A 13,748-nucleotide genomic window follows, 5' to 3' on the forward strand; every position below is an offset into this window, starting at 1 on the left:
AGAGAGAGAGAGAGAGAGAGAGAGAGAGAGAGAGAGAGAGAGAGAGAGAGAGAGAGAGAGCGAGAGAGACAGAGAGATATAGAGGGAGAGAGAGAGAGAGAGAGAGAGAGAGAGAGAGAGAGAGAGAGAGAGAGAGAGAGAGAGAGAGAGAGAGAGAGAGAGAGAGAGAGAGAGGGGGGGGGGGGAGAGAGAGCGAGAGAGAGAGAGAGAGAGAGAGAGAGAGAGAGAGAGAGAGAGAGAGAGAGAGAGAGAGAGAGAGAGAGAGAGAGAGAGAGTGGGTGGGTGGGTGTGAGAAAGCAAGAGACATGGAGTGAGTGCATGAGAGTGAGAGATCAAGAGAGATAGATCAAAGAGACATATAGACAGAGAGGTGAGAGAGATAGCTATAGGGGGAGAGAAGGAGAGAGAGACAGACAGAGGGAGGAGAGCGAGACTTAGACAGAGGAGAGAGACCTAGGGAAATTAGTTCAAAGGGTTCAAAGAGTTCACAGCTATAGACAGAGAGAGAAGGAGAGAGAAGCCGAGACACATGTAGACAGAGAGAGAGAAGGAGAGAGATATAGACAGAGAGAGAGGAGGAGAGAGATATAGACAGAGAGAAGGGGAATGACACAGACAGAGAGAGAAGGAGAGAGATATAGACAGAGAGAGAAGGAGAGACACATAGACAGAGAGAGAAGGAGAAAGACACGTAGACAGAGAGAGAAGGAGAGAGACACGTAGACAGAGAGAGAAGGAGACATAGACAGAGAGAGAAGGGGAGAGACATAGACAGAGAGGAGGAGAGAGACATAGACAGAGAGAGAAGGAGAGAGACACGTAGACAGAGAGAGAAGGAGAGACACGTAGACAGAGAGAGAAGGAGAGACACGTAGACAGAGAGAGAAGGAGACATAGACAGAGAGAGAAGGAGAGACACGTAGACAGAGAGAGAAGGAGAGAGACATGTAGACAGAGAGAGAAGGAGACATAGACAGAGAGAGAAGGGGAGAGACATAGACAGAGAGAAAGAGAGAGACATAGACTGAGAGAGGAGGAGAGAGACATAGACAGAGAGAGAAGGAGAGAGAGACAGAGGAATTAGTTCAAAGGGTTCAAAGAGATCAGTGCCTCAGAGCAGGCTCTGAATATGCATATATTTACATAACCTTTTGGCTTGGCTACGTAGAGGATAAACAAGTGGCTTTGCCTGTTGACAAGCCAGTCTGTTTCTGAGCATACTGTACACACAGCCCTGAACCAGACTGAAACCACCTTGTCGGCGAGATATGATAATAGAGACAACTATGACTCTATCATTGGGCTTACTGGGCTTAACGAGGAGTTACAAAATGCTCTGAATGCAGATACATTTTCATCTGAAATGATACTTTATCAATACACATGATCTGATGTAGCATGTATTTATTTATTTACTTATTTATTTATTAATTAATTTGTTCATTCATTCGTTCGTTCATTCATTCACACTTTAGGAATTTTGGAGCACACAGGAATTTATCATTTTCCATATTCCTCAGACCATTTGTGACATCCCTTGAGAAGGACACATTGGGATTTGTAAATGACTGAACCTGTGATACCTGCAGTGTTAGGAGTTTGAACAAATATGAGCAAACTTCAAACTAGACAGAGGGATTGCGTGACATTTTCTGCTGCCCAGAATATGCACTAGAAAGCTGTTGTAGTTGTGTGGCTACAAACCACCGCCATGCTTCTTTTTGTACGGAAGGATTCCTTATGAAGGCCTCCATAAAGTTCACTTCACTGTCCATCCACGCTTCATGTCCTTTCAAGTAGACCATTTAATACCCCAATAGTCTGGATGATAATGTACTAATTATTATAATTCCAACTCTCTTTGCCAATACTAATTAGCAAAGTTTGACTGAACTGGCTGGGCACAGGGCTTTAAACTCCCAGACAATGCAAAGCCTTAATGTTATTTCTGTAACTTTAGTGAGTTTGACGTCTCATCAACGTTTAGAGCAGTGTTTCTAGTGACCTAGCCTGAGATTTTACTCAAATAAAGATAAATCCCCCAAAAAAACAATTGACACTTTAAGATCCTTATATTTTGCTATTGTCTTTCAAATGATCATCCTAAACTGTATAAAATATGTCTTAGTTACTGACAGTTAGGACTTTGCCATATATAGAAGAGTATATTGGTTAGCTGTAGGTGTTTTCATTTTAAATTTGCAAATTGAATTTGCTACATGCTTAAAATTGTAATCAGTAGTGTAATTCTACTAAAACATAGTAGATAATCTTATAACAATAAGTATGACAATGGTAAAGAAAAGTATTCCGTGTAGGCTGCAATACACAGGAAAAACAAACATCATCATTGTTGTGAAGGGCCAGATTAAACCGAATATATATATTTATTATATATATATATTTAATTGTATTTGTATATTCTCTAATATTCCCTGATATCCCTTGTATATTCCTTGTACAATATGCATTGAATATCCATTCTAGCCTACTGAACATCCCATAATAGTCTCCATTCTACTATTGGTCGAGACCTTGGTGCCAGGCTGCCATACCCCCCAGACCCAGTTCAAACGTACCGCTCAACATGTACAAACAAGTCCTAGTTCCGCGTAGGAATCTGGCTACCGCACCACTAACGGTACTATTTGTTCATAGTGCGTATATATACTGCGCTACTAAAGTAGGACTTTCTTTTCAGTCCAGTTTCTTACCCTCCAATAGAGTGACAGACGTAAAGCCTCCCCGCGACGCCACGTGTGGGAGTAAGGCCAAGTTCGGCCTACCATCGGTATTGAGACATCGTGTATATTAATATTTGAATAGTCATATTTGGCACTATATCGTCGAGTTGGACGTAGTCTATTAAGCTAATAATAGTCTGTTAATATATAGTGCTTCGTGCGGTGAGAATACTACCGTAGTCAGCACCCCATCGTTTCGGGCAGAAAACTGGCTGCTTATCCAGGATGATCGACCCCATGTGAGATTGCACCCGAGGAGCCCCAGAGCCGACGAGCGAGTGGACCTGTATACCGGATTATTCTACCGACGACAGCCCGCCTTCCCAGGCACGGATTATGCTTTGTATACGTTGATTATTCCATGGATAAAGACCCCCGACACTGCCGTGTGTTGGAACCCCCCCCCCCTGGAGAGGACGCAAGGTGAGGAGACGCTCTGCAAGACGAGGTCGCTTCACGTCTCTCCTCCGTGGACCGGAGGACGCCGGCCCACAAAGAGTCCATCTGCTTTCATCTGCGGTCCAAGGATCGCCGGCGCATTGAACGGCACTACAGTGGGTTCACCTGGGATACAGCCGGACTCTACCCCCCCCCCCCCTTCCTACTCCTGTCGGCTTACAAGCGACCGGATTAACCCCCCCCCCTAGTGTATCCAGTCTATAATCATTAAAGTATCATTGCTGTTATTCCTTAACTAGTCCAGGTCGTATATGTACCACCTGCGCCTTCAGAGATTGGACATTCTCTATTGATATACCGACGAATACTCTTGCCATAAAAGTGCATACTAATTCCCATTCATAAATGTGATTGATTTGATTAAGTGCTTGCTCTACACACCATCGCTGTGTAGAAATAAAGACCTATTTCTAATTCGTACATTTGTGTTGGATCCGTTTCATCTACGTGACAGTGTTCATCATAATATATTTATGCCGAGTACTGGGTGGCCGAATATTAAGTACAAAGGTAGTGGTAGTAAGTATCATATCTAGTAATACAGTCAGGGAATTGTACCCCTCAGTTACAATCATAGAACACAAAAGTGCTCTAAAAGTACACAGAAATGATGTTAAGTCATCTGTTGCTAGACATTTTCAGCCTCATTCCTATTAGCTACTGCTGATCGACTGGTTGCCTATTTCATGTTAACATGGAAAACATGGTAGTAGGACCAAAACGTGAGGTGAGGTCCAAAACGTTCACCTTTTGTTTTTGTCACTTGATAACTTTTTCACTATGTAAAAAAATAAATAATAATAATTGAATCTAGAGAGCCTCTCTCTATATATTTCTGGTCAGTGTGCAGGCCTTTTTGGATTATATTGAACTATAAGTGTAATATAGATTAGCTAAATAGAAATATCTTACAATAAGCAAAGAGGATATTTATTTATTTATTTTTAATAAATCATATTCTGTGCCAAACTCAAACTGTATGAGTAATTGGTTGATAAATAATTTATATTTAAAACCTGTTAAAATTAAATCCTTTTTTCACGGATGGTGTTCACAGTTGGTTTCCACTTCACTCTGCAGGGGTGTGAAACAGACCGTATCAGAAAACAGCCCCCTGACAGCCTGATTTAAAATGATGCCTCAATAAAAAACAAAAAAATAACTCCTCACTACTGAGTCCAAGTTGTTGCCTGTAGATCAAAGTAGGTTTCCAGCCTCTTCCACTTCAAAAGAGTCTCAAATGTCTGGACTGTTTCTCTTGAGGGAAACCGGGTTGGGGAGTTGTTATTTAAAGGCTGCAACACTGTTGACATTTTGTATCATCATCAAAATCAACACCTCCGTCATTACTCTCCTCTTCTTCCTTTTTCACCTTTTCTCATCATCCGACTCCTCCTTTATCATCATCATCATCATCATCATCATCATCCCCATCTTCATCATCATTTCCTCCTTATCATCACCACTACACCATTGTACTTCAGAAACAGAAAGATCCAGTGAAGGATCATCACCATCATCAACATCATCATCATCATCATCATCATCATCATCATCAGCATCATCATCATCACCATCATCATCACCACCTCTGTCACCCTTTTCAATCATTTCAAGATGCCCTATAACCGATGTCACACACTGTCCACATAATAGCCTCTATAATGAAACACAAAGGTGAGAAACAGCACTCTGAGCGTGATGACTCACTGAAGTGAGAGCTGTACTTCTCAGCTCCAAAGTAATCCTACTCCAAATGACCTACTCTTCATTGAAGACCTCCACTAGCTGCATCTTTAAGCAGCATTTACTCAGAATACATCTGAAAACCTTTGTCCCATTCTTGAGTTTAATTGATTTGTCCCATAGAATAGAATAGAATTACATTAATGAAGAATGTAAGATTTAATAAAAAAAAATAAAATTAGTTTATTATTTTTATTGTGTTTTTTATATGGTTGATTGTAAGGATGTATTTATTACTCAAGTGTGTGATGAGAGTGCATCAACTTCTAGCGGCTGGGTGGCACAGTGGGCAAGGCGCTCGCCACCAATGCAGGATATACTGGTATCGAGCCCAGCTCTCGGCGTTGCTTCCGGCTTGGCCGGCCGTCGTACTAACACAATTGGCAGTGTTAGAGGGTGGGAAAAGCCGGTGGGTGGGTCCTGGTCGTTGTAAACAGCGACTCCTACAGTTCGGTCGGGGCGCCTGCTCAGCGAGGAAAGGATCTAAGGGGTAGTGTGATCCTTCCACACGTTACACCCTCTCAGTGAGAGTCCGCGCTGCCAGGTGAAAAGAAGCAGTTGATTGGCTACACATGTGTCGGAGGAAGCATGTGATAGCCTCCACTCTCCCAGACCGACTGTAGGGGGTAGGTGCGCAGCGACCAGGAACGGGATTGGGAATTGGCATAACGACTAACGTTGGGATGGGAGAAAAACTGAGGAAAAAGGAGGGGGAAAAAGATATAAAAAAAAAGGAAAAAAGAGTGCATCAACTTCTTAACGGATGCCCCCAAAAGTGGCAATTTTTTTACTTGAACTTGAGGACTGCATACTTTTTTTGCAAACCAAAATAATATACTTTATTCTTATAGCACATGCATGAGCCTGGTCTCTTTTGGAAGATAACATTCTGAAGTTTCTGATACAATAAAGACAGTAGATTTTTAGTGCTAATGAAAGAGTAACATAGGTCTGAACTTGAGTTGAACTTGAACTTGTGTACTCACGTTTTTCTGTAATAGTTGCAATATCCAAAAGTATATTTCCAAAATAATTGGTATGGCTGACATACACCCTGGGTCCATCGATCTATATATTGTATTAGAAAATATGCACACTTGAGCCGCTAGTGGTCAGCAAAGTGGCGTGGCGCGTCGTCCTGAAGAGGGCCATTTTCGTGTTAAGAGTTTGACTATTTACCCACTATGCCTTTGTAAGGTGACTGCATGTGCTCATTTCCATGTTAATTACTTCACTGTAAAAATATATCACCTGGAAGGGAAAATGTAAACCAATTGACTCTCAAAAGGTCTGAAACCAAATACATGCATAATAGTCTACAGGTTTGGAATGTGTTTGAGATTATGTGCATAATTATTAAATCAGCATTGTTTGTTGTTTTAATTTGTCAAGTGACCCTTTTGCTCTTGATAGATCACTCACTTGGACTGAAATTCAATACGTGTGTGCATGTATCTATCTTTATCTCTGCTGGCTTTACCCAACATGAAGCCTCTCAGCCTGGAGGAGGCAGGTTGTTGCTATCGTTTGATGTACCAACAAACCAGCCTGCTGCACCAACAGTTCTCACGCTCTCCACACACACACACACACACATGCACACAAACACACACAGACGCACGCACACACACATACACACGCACACACATGCACACACACAGTCCCACGTGGGAAACAATCTCTCTCTCCTTATCTCTCCTCTCTTCTCTCTTTTCTCTCCTTCTCTCTCTCCTCTTATTCTCTCTATTTCCCTTCTTTCTCTCTCTTTCTCTCTCTTTCTCTCCCTCCCTCCCTCCCTCCCTCCCTGCCTCTCTCTCTCTCTCTCTCTCTCTCTCTCTCTCTCTCTCTCTCTCTCTCTCTCTCTCTCTTTATCTCTCTCTCCCTCCCTCCCTCCCTCCCTCTCTCTCTCTCTCTCTCTCTCTCACCCTTCCCCTTTTCCTCTCGGGGGGGGGTGCAGGAGTGACAAGAAGGTCTTACGAGATCAGCGCTGGGTATGAAAGGACAAACGCTGCTCATTAAATAAACATACCTCGCAGTCGAATCAGCTCCGGCGCTGGTGGCCAGGGAGCAAAGAGGTGCACTTGATTCGCTGGCTGAAGCAGCTGGCCTGAGGTAACTCCGGCGGCCGCCATGTTTGCGTGCAAACCTCCACTTAGAGCTGCTGTTCACAGCAGTGTAAATGTAGAGGCAGAAGCAGGCCCCGGTGTGTGTGTGTGTGTGTGTGTGTGTGTGTGTGTGTGTGTGTGTGTGTGTGTGTGTGTGTGTGTGTGTGTGTGTGTGTGTGTGTGTGTGTGTGTGTGTGTGTGTGTGTGTGTGTGTGTGTGTGTGCTTGTGTGCGCGCGTGTGCGTGTGTGTGTGTGTGTGTGTGTGTCGGTATGCATTTGTATGTGTGTGTGTGTGTATGTTGTTATGTGTGTGTGTGTGTGTGTGTGTGTGTGTGTGTGTGTGTGTGTGTGTGTGTGTGTGTGTGTGTGTGTGTGTGTGTGTGTGTGTGTGTGTGTGTGTGTGTGTGTGTGTGTGTGTGTGTGTGTGTGTGTGTGTGTGTCTCATGTTTTATTGACAGGGCTCCTCAGGGAGTAGCTAAAGCGGGCCCTGTGTGAGCCTTTAGAGACCTGTGTGTTTTGGCTGAGGGGAACTGTAGCGATCACACACAGATAAAAACATCACAATACAGATACGTCAGCATGGGAGCAGAGGACTAGGAGAGGAACTAGCACGAATGCACACACACACACACACGCACGCACGCACGCACGCACGCACGCACGCACGCACACACACACACACACACACACACACACACACACACACACACACACACACACACACACACACACACACACACACACACACACACACACACACACACACACACACACACACACACACACACACACACACACACACACACACACACACACACACACACACACACACACACACACACACGCACATACTAAAAACTGAAGGATAGAAAATTGATGATCATCATGCATTCACATGTACACTTGATCGTATGTGCGGGCACGTGTCGCATGCACGGACATATGACCTGACATTTATAGCTTGTGTCATCTTAACTCAAGTGAACAGAGACACTGGTTACTGAAGAATACATTGAAAAATATTTCTCCTCTCCTCTCCTTTCCTCTCCTCTCCTCTCCTCTCCTCTCCTCTCCTCTCCTCTCCTCTCCTCTCCTCTCCTCTCCTCTCCTCTCCTCTCCTCTCCTCTCGTCCTCCCCACTCCTCTTCTCTCTTCCACCCCTCTCTTCTCGACCCCTCCCTCTCTGTCCCTTCTCTCTCTTTCACCTCCTCACTCCTGTATTCAACATTCCTCTGCTCCTCCCATACCACTAACTTCTCTTCTCTGTTCTCCTCCTGTCCACTCATCTCCCCTATTCTTGTCCTCACTCCTCTCCTCCCCTCCCTCCACCACTTCTCCTCTCCATCCCTTCGTGTCTGCCCCTTCTCCTCTCTCATTCACCCCCCCACCCCCACCCCTGCTCCTCTCCTCCCACACCCATAGCTCTTCTTGTCTTCTTTCTCTTGTTCTATTTTGTCCTCCTATACTCCTCAACCCCCCTTTCCCCCCTTCCTCTCTTTGTCCCTCTCTTTGCCTCTTTCCACCTCTTCTCGTCTCTGCTCTTCTCCCTTCTCTTCTCCTCTCCTCCCCACCTGTCCTTTCCTGTTGCTCCCCTCTCCTCTCCTGTGATGTCATCAGCTTCCCCATATCCATCTGCACTCCTTTCTCCTTTCCTCCTCTCCTTTACACTCTTATCTGCTTCCCTTACCCTCTCATCACTTCTTCTTTCTTCTATTTTCCTTTCTTTCTTTCTTTCTTTCTTTCTTTCTTTCTTTCTTTCTTTCTTTCTTTCTTTCTTTCTTTCTTTCTTTCTTTCTTTCTTTCTTTCTTTCTTTCTTTCTTTCTTTCTTTCTTTCTTTCTTTCTTTCTTTCTTTCTTTCTTTCTTTCTTTCTTTCTTTCTTCAACTTCCCCTCACCTATCCACTGCCCTGTCCTCTCCTTCTCTCCTATCTTCTCATCTCCCTCCTCTCCTCTCCTTTCTTCTCATCTCCTCTCTTCCTCTACTCTCCTATCCTCTCTTTATCTCCTCTCCTCTCGTCATCTTCTCTCCTCTCCTCTCTTCCTCTCCCCTCCTCTCCTCTCTTCCTCTCCCCTCCTCTCCCTTCCTCTGATCTCCTCTCTTCCTCTCCTCTCTTCATCTCCCCTCCTCTCCTCTCCCTTCCTCTGATCTCCTCTCTTCCTCTCCTCTCTTCCTCTCTTCCCCTCCTCTCTTCTTCTCCTCTCTTCATCTCCTCTCTTCATCTCCTCTCCTCTCATCACTTCCCCTCTTCTCTTCTCTTCTCTTCTCTTCTCTTCTCTTCTCTTCTCTTCTCTTCTCTTCTCTTCTCTTCTCTTCTCTTCTCTTCTCTTCTCTTCTCTTCTCTCCTCTCCTCTCCTCTCCTCTCCTCTCCTCTCCTCTCCTCTCCTCTCCTCTCCTCTCCTCTCCTCTCATCACATCTGTGCTAACAGCTGGGTGCAGATCGTCTCCTGAAATAGCAACCTAATATAATCACTGTTAATAGCATTATGCTTCACACTATTTACATACCGCTGGAATAAATTATCCTCTCATCCCCCGCACTTCTCTTCTAATCCAGCTACACCCTCAGTCCTTTCCCCTCCATCTATAGTACCTCCATCCACCTCTAATGCTATTCATCTCTCCCTCCCTCCATCCCTCCCTCCCATCTCCCTCTACATTTATCCAACATCCTCATGTCCTTCCTCTCTAATTCCAAACTCCATCCATCTATTCACCCCTCCAGTAATATACCTCTCTTCCTACCTCATTCTCCTCCCCTCTCCCTTCCTCCCTCCCTCTCTCCCTCCCTCCCTTCTCCCCGACGAAAACTGTGTGAAGCCTGAACATAGGGATGAGGTGAGAGGAAGGGATGACTTAATTGAATGAGATCAATCCAGCCATCCGTTAATGTTGGCCGTCACCTCCTCATTTTGTATGCAAACACACACAGACACACGCACACACACACACATGCACACAGACACTCGCACATGCACTTGTATACACTTGCACACATACACATGCATGCCCACATACATTCACACGCACACAGTGATACACACACACACAAACACAGGCACACACACATGCACACACACAGTGTTTTTGAGCAATCTGCCTTTCTCAGCAGTATTAGAAGAGCTGTTGTCAGCGAGACTCGAACAGTAGGTAACCGGCGGTAACGCCGGACAAGGTGTCAAACATGTGTGTGTGTGTGTGTGTGTGTGTTTGTGTGTATTCCGTATGTATGTCATCACCATGGGAGCCATCAATAATGGGGCCATGATGCACCAGGTGACACAAATGCACATACATACGCATAAACACGTGTGCACACACACACACACAAACACAGACATGTGTTTTGCCATTGGGTTGAAATTATTTCTGACATGCTGATTGCGGTTTCAGGGGGTCCTCTGGTTGGCTAACTGACCTTCTCATGTCCAATTCTAATTCAGCAGTCAAACTGAGTTTATTGTAAAATATACAATATATTTATTGTAAAAAATATATATATCTTTAAGGCAGGCGGGGCTCTAAGCTTAATACTGTTCTGCCTAGCATGGCTCTGAGGACGTCTGGGTCTCATGGGTAAAGACAACATAATCCACCTGTCTACCTGCTACAGTGGAGATTGAATAAAATCCTTAAGGCCCAATCATTAATTAATTTTGACCATACCATGTGTTATTGACATACATTTACATTTTACATTTAGTCATTTAGCTGACGCTTTTATCCAAAGCGACTTACAAGTTCTGTATGACAAGTCATCAGGAAGGGCACAAATCTATCAGCTGAGTAACAACAATGTTCATCAAAGTGTTGAGTGCTACAGTGTAGGTTAGTATATTAGGACAAGTGCATGACAATAAGGTTAGTTAGGGTTAGATTTTCTTTAATTATTATTATTATTATTTTTTGATAATGGTTGAAGAAGTGCGTTTTTCGTTGACGGCGAAAGATTGGACGGGTTCCGGCTGTCCTAACTGTGGCATACATTCTGAGTTTGATTTGTAGATGGAAAACATTAATGTTTAAAATGTTCTCATTCATCAAAATATATGTTTTAGTGTTTACAAACGATACCAACATGTTCCAACTGACGGCAGACAATGAGAGGCCAGCAGTCATTAATCTGGTACACAGGGACAGCTACTCTCTTCTTAGGCTTAGGCTAGCTATTCACTGTTCTATCTTAGCTATTGATTTTCAGACTACCATTTTCAGTCTACCAACTAAGCAGGGTTTCTTACGCCATATTATAGTCACAGGCCTGTCTTTGGTGGTCGCCCAACTTGAGAAGAGTATAGCATGTTCAATGTGACTGGATCCCATGGTGACACTAATTTACTCAGTTTGGCTCCAATGCAGGAAAGGTTTAAGAACCCTTTCTGTGAAGTATTTTAGGTCTAGAATTATAATTATATTGTCAGAGACAGGTAATCTTGGTGATGACATGTTTTTGTGAAGCTCAGCCCTGAGCTGACAAAACAATGTCTAGCGTTGTGCAAAGAATAGCAGATACTGTAATCAAAACCATTCAAGGTATTTTGCATTGTGTTGCGTCATCCCCTCAAGGAACAGCATAGGCTACGTTCACACTGCACGCAAAAGTGGCCTGAATTTGAATTGCTCATACAGTATGTGACTCAGATCTGTTTTTTTCATGACCGTGTGAACAGCACAAATCACATCAGTATGATCTGATCTTTTCAATTCCGATTTGGGGCACTTTCATATGTGGTCCTAAATCAGAGATAGGTCTGATTTTTTGCAATGCAACCTCAGTCTGAACAGTCATATTAGAATGAATGCAACTTTTTGTCATGGTTTTTGCTTTATTTCACCTTTCTGTGAGGGACAGCTGTCTATTTTTGCTTTATTTCACCTTTCTGTGAGGGATAGCTGTCAATCCCTGGTCCCGGTGGTTAATTGCCTCATGGGTCGGCAGGTGTGTGGGTTTGATTGCACCTGATTCAGTGCAGCTGTGCCTATGGCTATGCCTTGAGTCTATTTAAGTTTGGATCTCGCAGTGTCAACTGCTAATTAATTTCCTATAGTCCGGGTCTCCGGGAGCCATGTGGTTGAACCTTGTTTTGTCGTTTTTTTTTGCAGTTTATTGGAGCTTGGGGGTACCTCTTCAAAATGCAAGAGGGTGCTCTGTGATATCCCTTGTGCATTTTCAGATATTAACCCCTTCATGCCCAAAAATGCCAAAATCACACAGAAATAGAGATGTATGATATTGCATGCTGAATATAAATTAAATGCATCAAATTATATTCTCTTAATGTTTTTTCATACAAGGGGTGATGTGAAATTAATATTAACCCTTTCAAGCCAGGCCTGTAAAACAACTTGTGTAGCAGTTATAAGCAGCGACACACACACACTTAAGTTTGCCTTGTGTTGGTCCATAACTAAATAAAACAACTGCACACTCACTGCCTGGTGTGAAGGACAAATCTTGCAGATGCGTTACATACTGTATTAGGGTCTTGAACATCCTACCCTGAAACATGTACAGAACATTGTGCATGGCAAACCATGCAGTTTACAGCTGCACTTCTTCGAGGTACACAGGGCCTCACTCTTGCAGCCACACCGGATCATCTTCAGGATGTAGTCTGGGACAAGTTTTACATTTTCTGGTAGGTGGATTGGGATCAGTGCCCTGTTACAGGTGTCCTTCTTCCATCCAAATTCCTCTGGGTTCATTGCAGGTGGCAGATTCTTAATGAGATTTCGCCAGAGGTACGCTTGGAAGTGGGCCCTCTTCACATTTTCAATGAACGCTTCCTTTGTTGGAGGTAGAGCAGCGAGATTTGGTGAAGACATATGTCATTTCCCATTCCCCCCCCCCCCCCCCCCCCCCCCACAGACAAGTAGCCTTGTCTGTGCTCTCTGTTATGCCATAACAGGCTGAGATGAAGGCAGTGGCTTGGTCAAGGACTTGCTGGAATGGTGGATCCACATTGCCAATATGACAGAGGAATGCGACTATGTAAAGCCAAGTCCACATTGAAGAAGTCACTTCAGGCGGAAGTCTCGAAGAGGAAAGCCGGTGATGCAGACATCACTGTCATTGATGCATCTGCACTTCTTTGGACTATCCCACTGGCCAGCTGATGGCACTGTCGATGATTTAATTGGAAATGTTAAGGCACGGCTAACTTCGACGTCTACCTTATTTTTGACAGATATTATGACTACAGTATCAAGTCCGTCACCAGAGATGTCAGGGAGACAATGGTCAACAAAAAGCATCATCTCCTCCTATCAACCAAGCTACCAACCCAGACAGTTGTCCTGTCATCCATCAAAAACAAGAAACAGCTGAACAAATTATTGTGTGAAGAACTGAGCAAAGACAGGCTATTCCATCTACAGAGCACAAACACACACAAGTTGGTGTTGACAGGTGAGGACCCATGTCCCATCGAGATCGAGATGGAAGAGAGACGGACGAGATATGATCTTGAAAATCAGCAGGAAGACGCTGACACCATCATCGTCCAACAAGTCCTGAGGTGTGCTGGAGAAGCCCATCAAATCACAGTGGTTTCTTATGATACAGATGTGTTTGTCCATTACCATCAGGCAGGACTGGATGTACCACTCATCATGGAATCCCCCCGCAAGGAGAGAATAATAGTAGACATAAAGTCAACACTGGCCAAGCATAAACTAATTGTCAAACTCCTTTTAC

The sequence above is a fragment of the Notolepis coatsorum genome (genome assembly GCF_963971535.1).
Source record: "Notolepis coatsorum genome assembly, chromosome: 11".
Lineage (NCBI taxonomy): Eukaryota > Metazoa > Chordata > Actinopteri > Aulopiformes > Paralepididae > Notolepis > Notolepis coatsorum.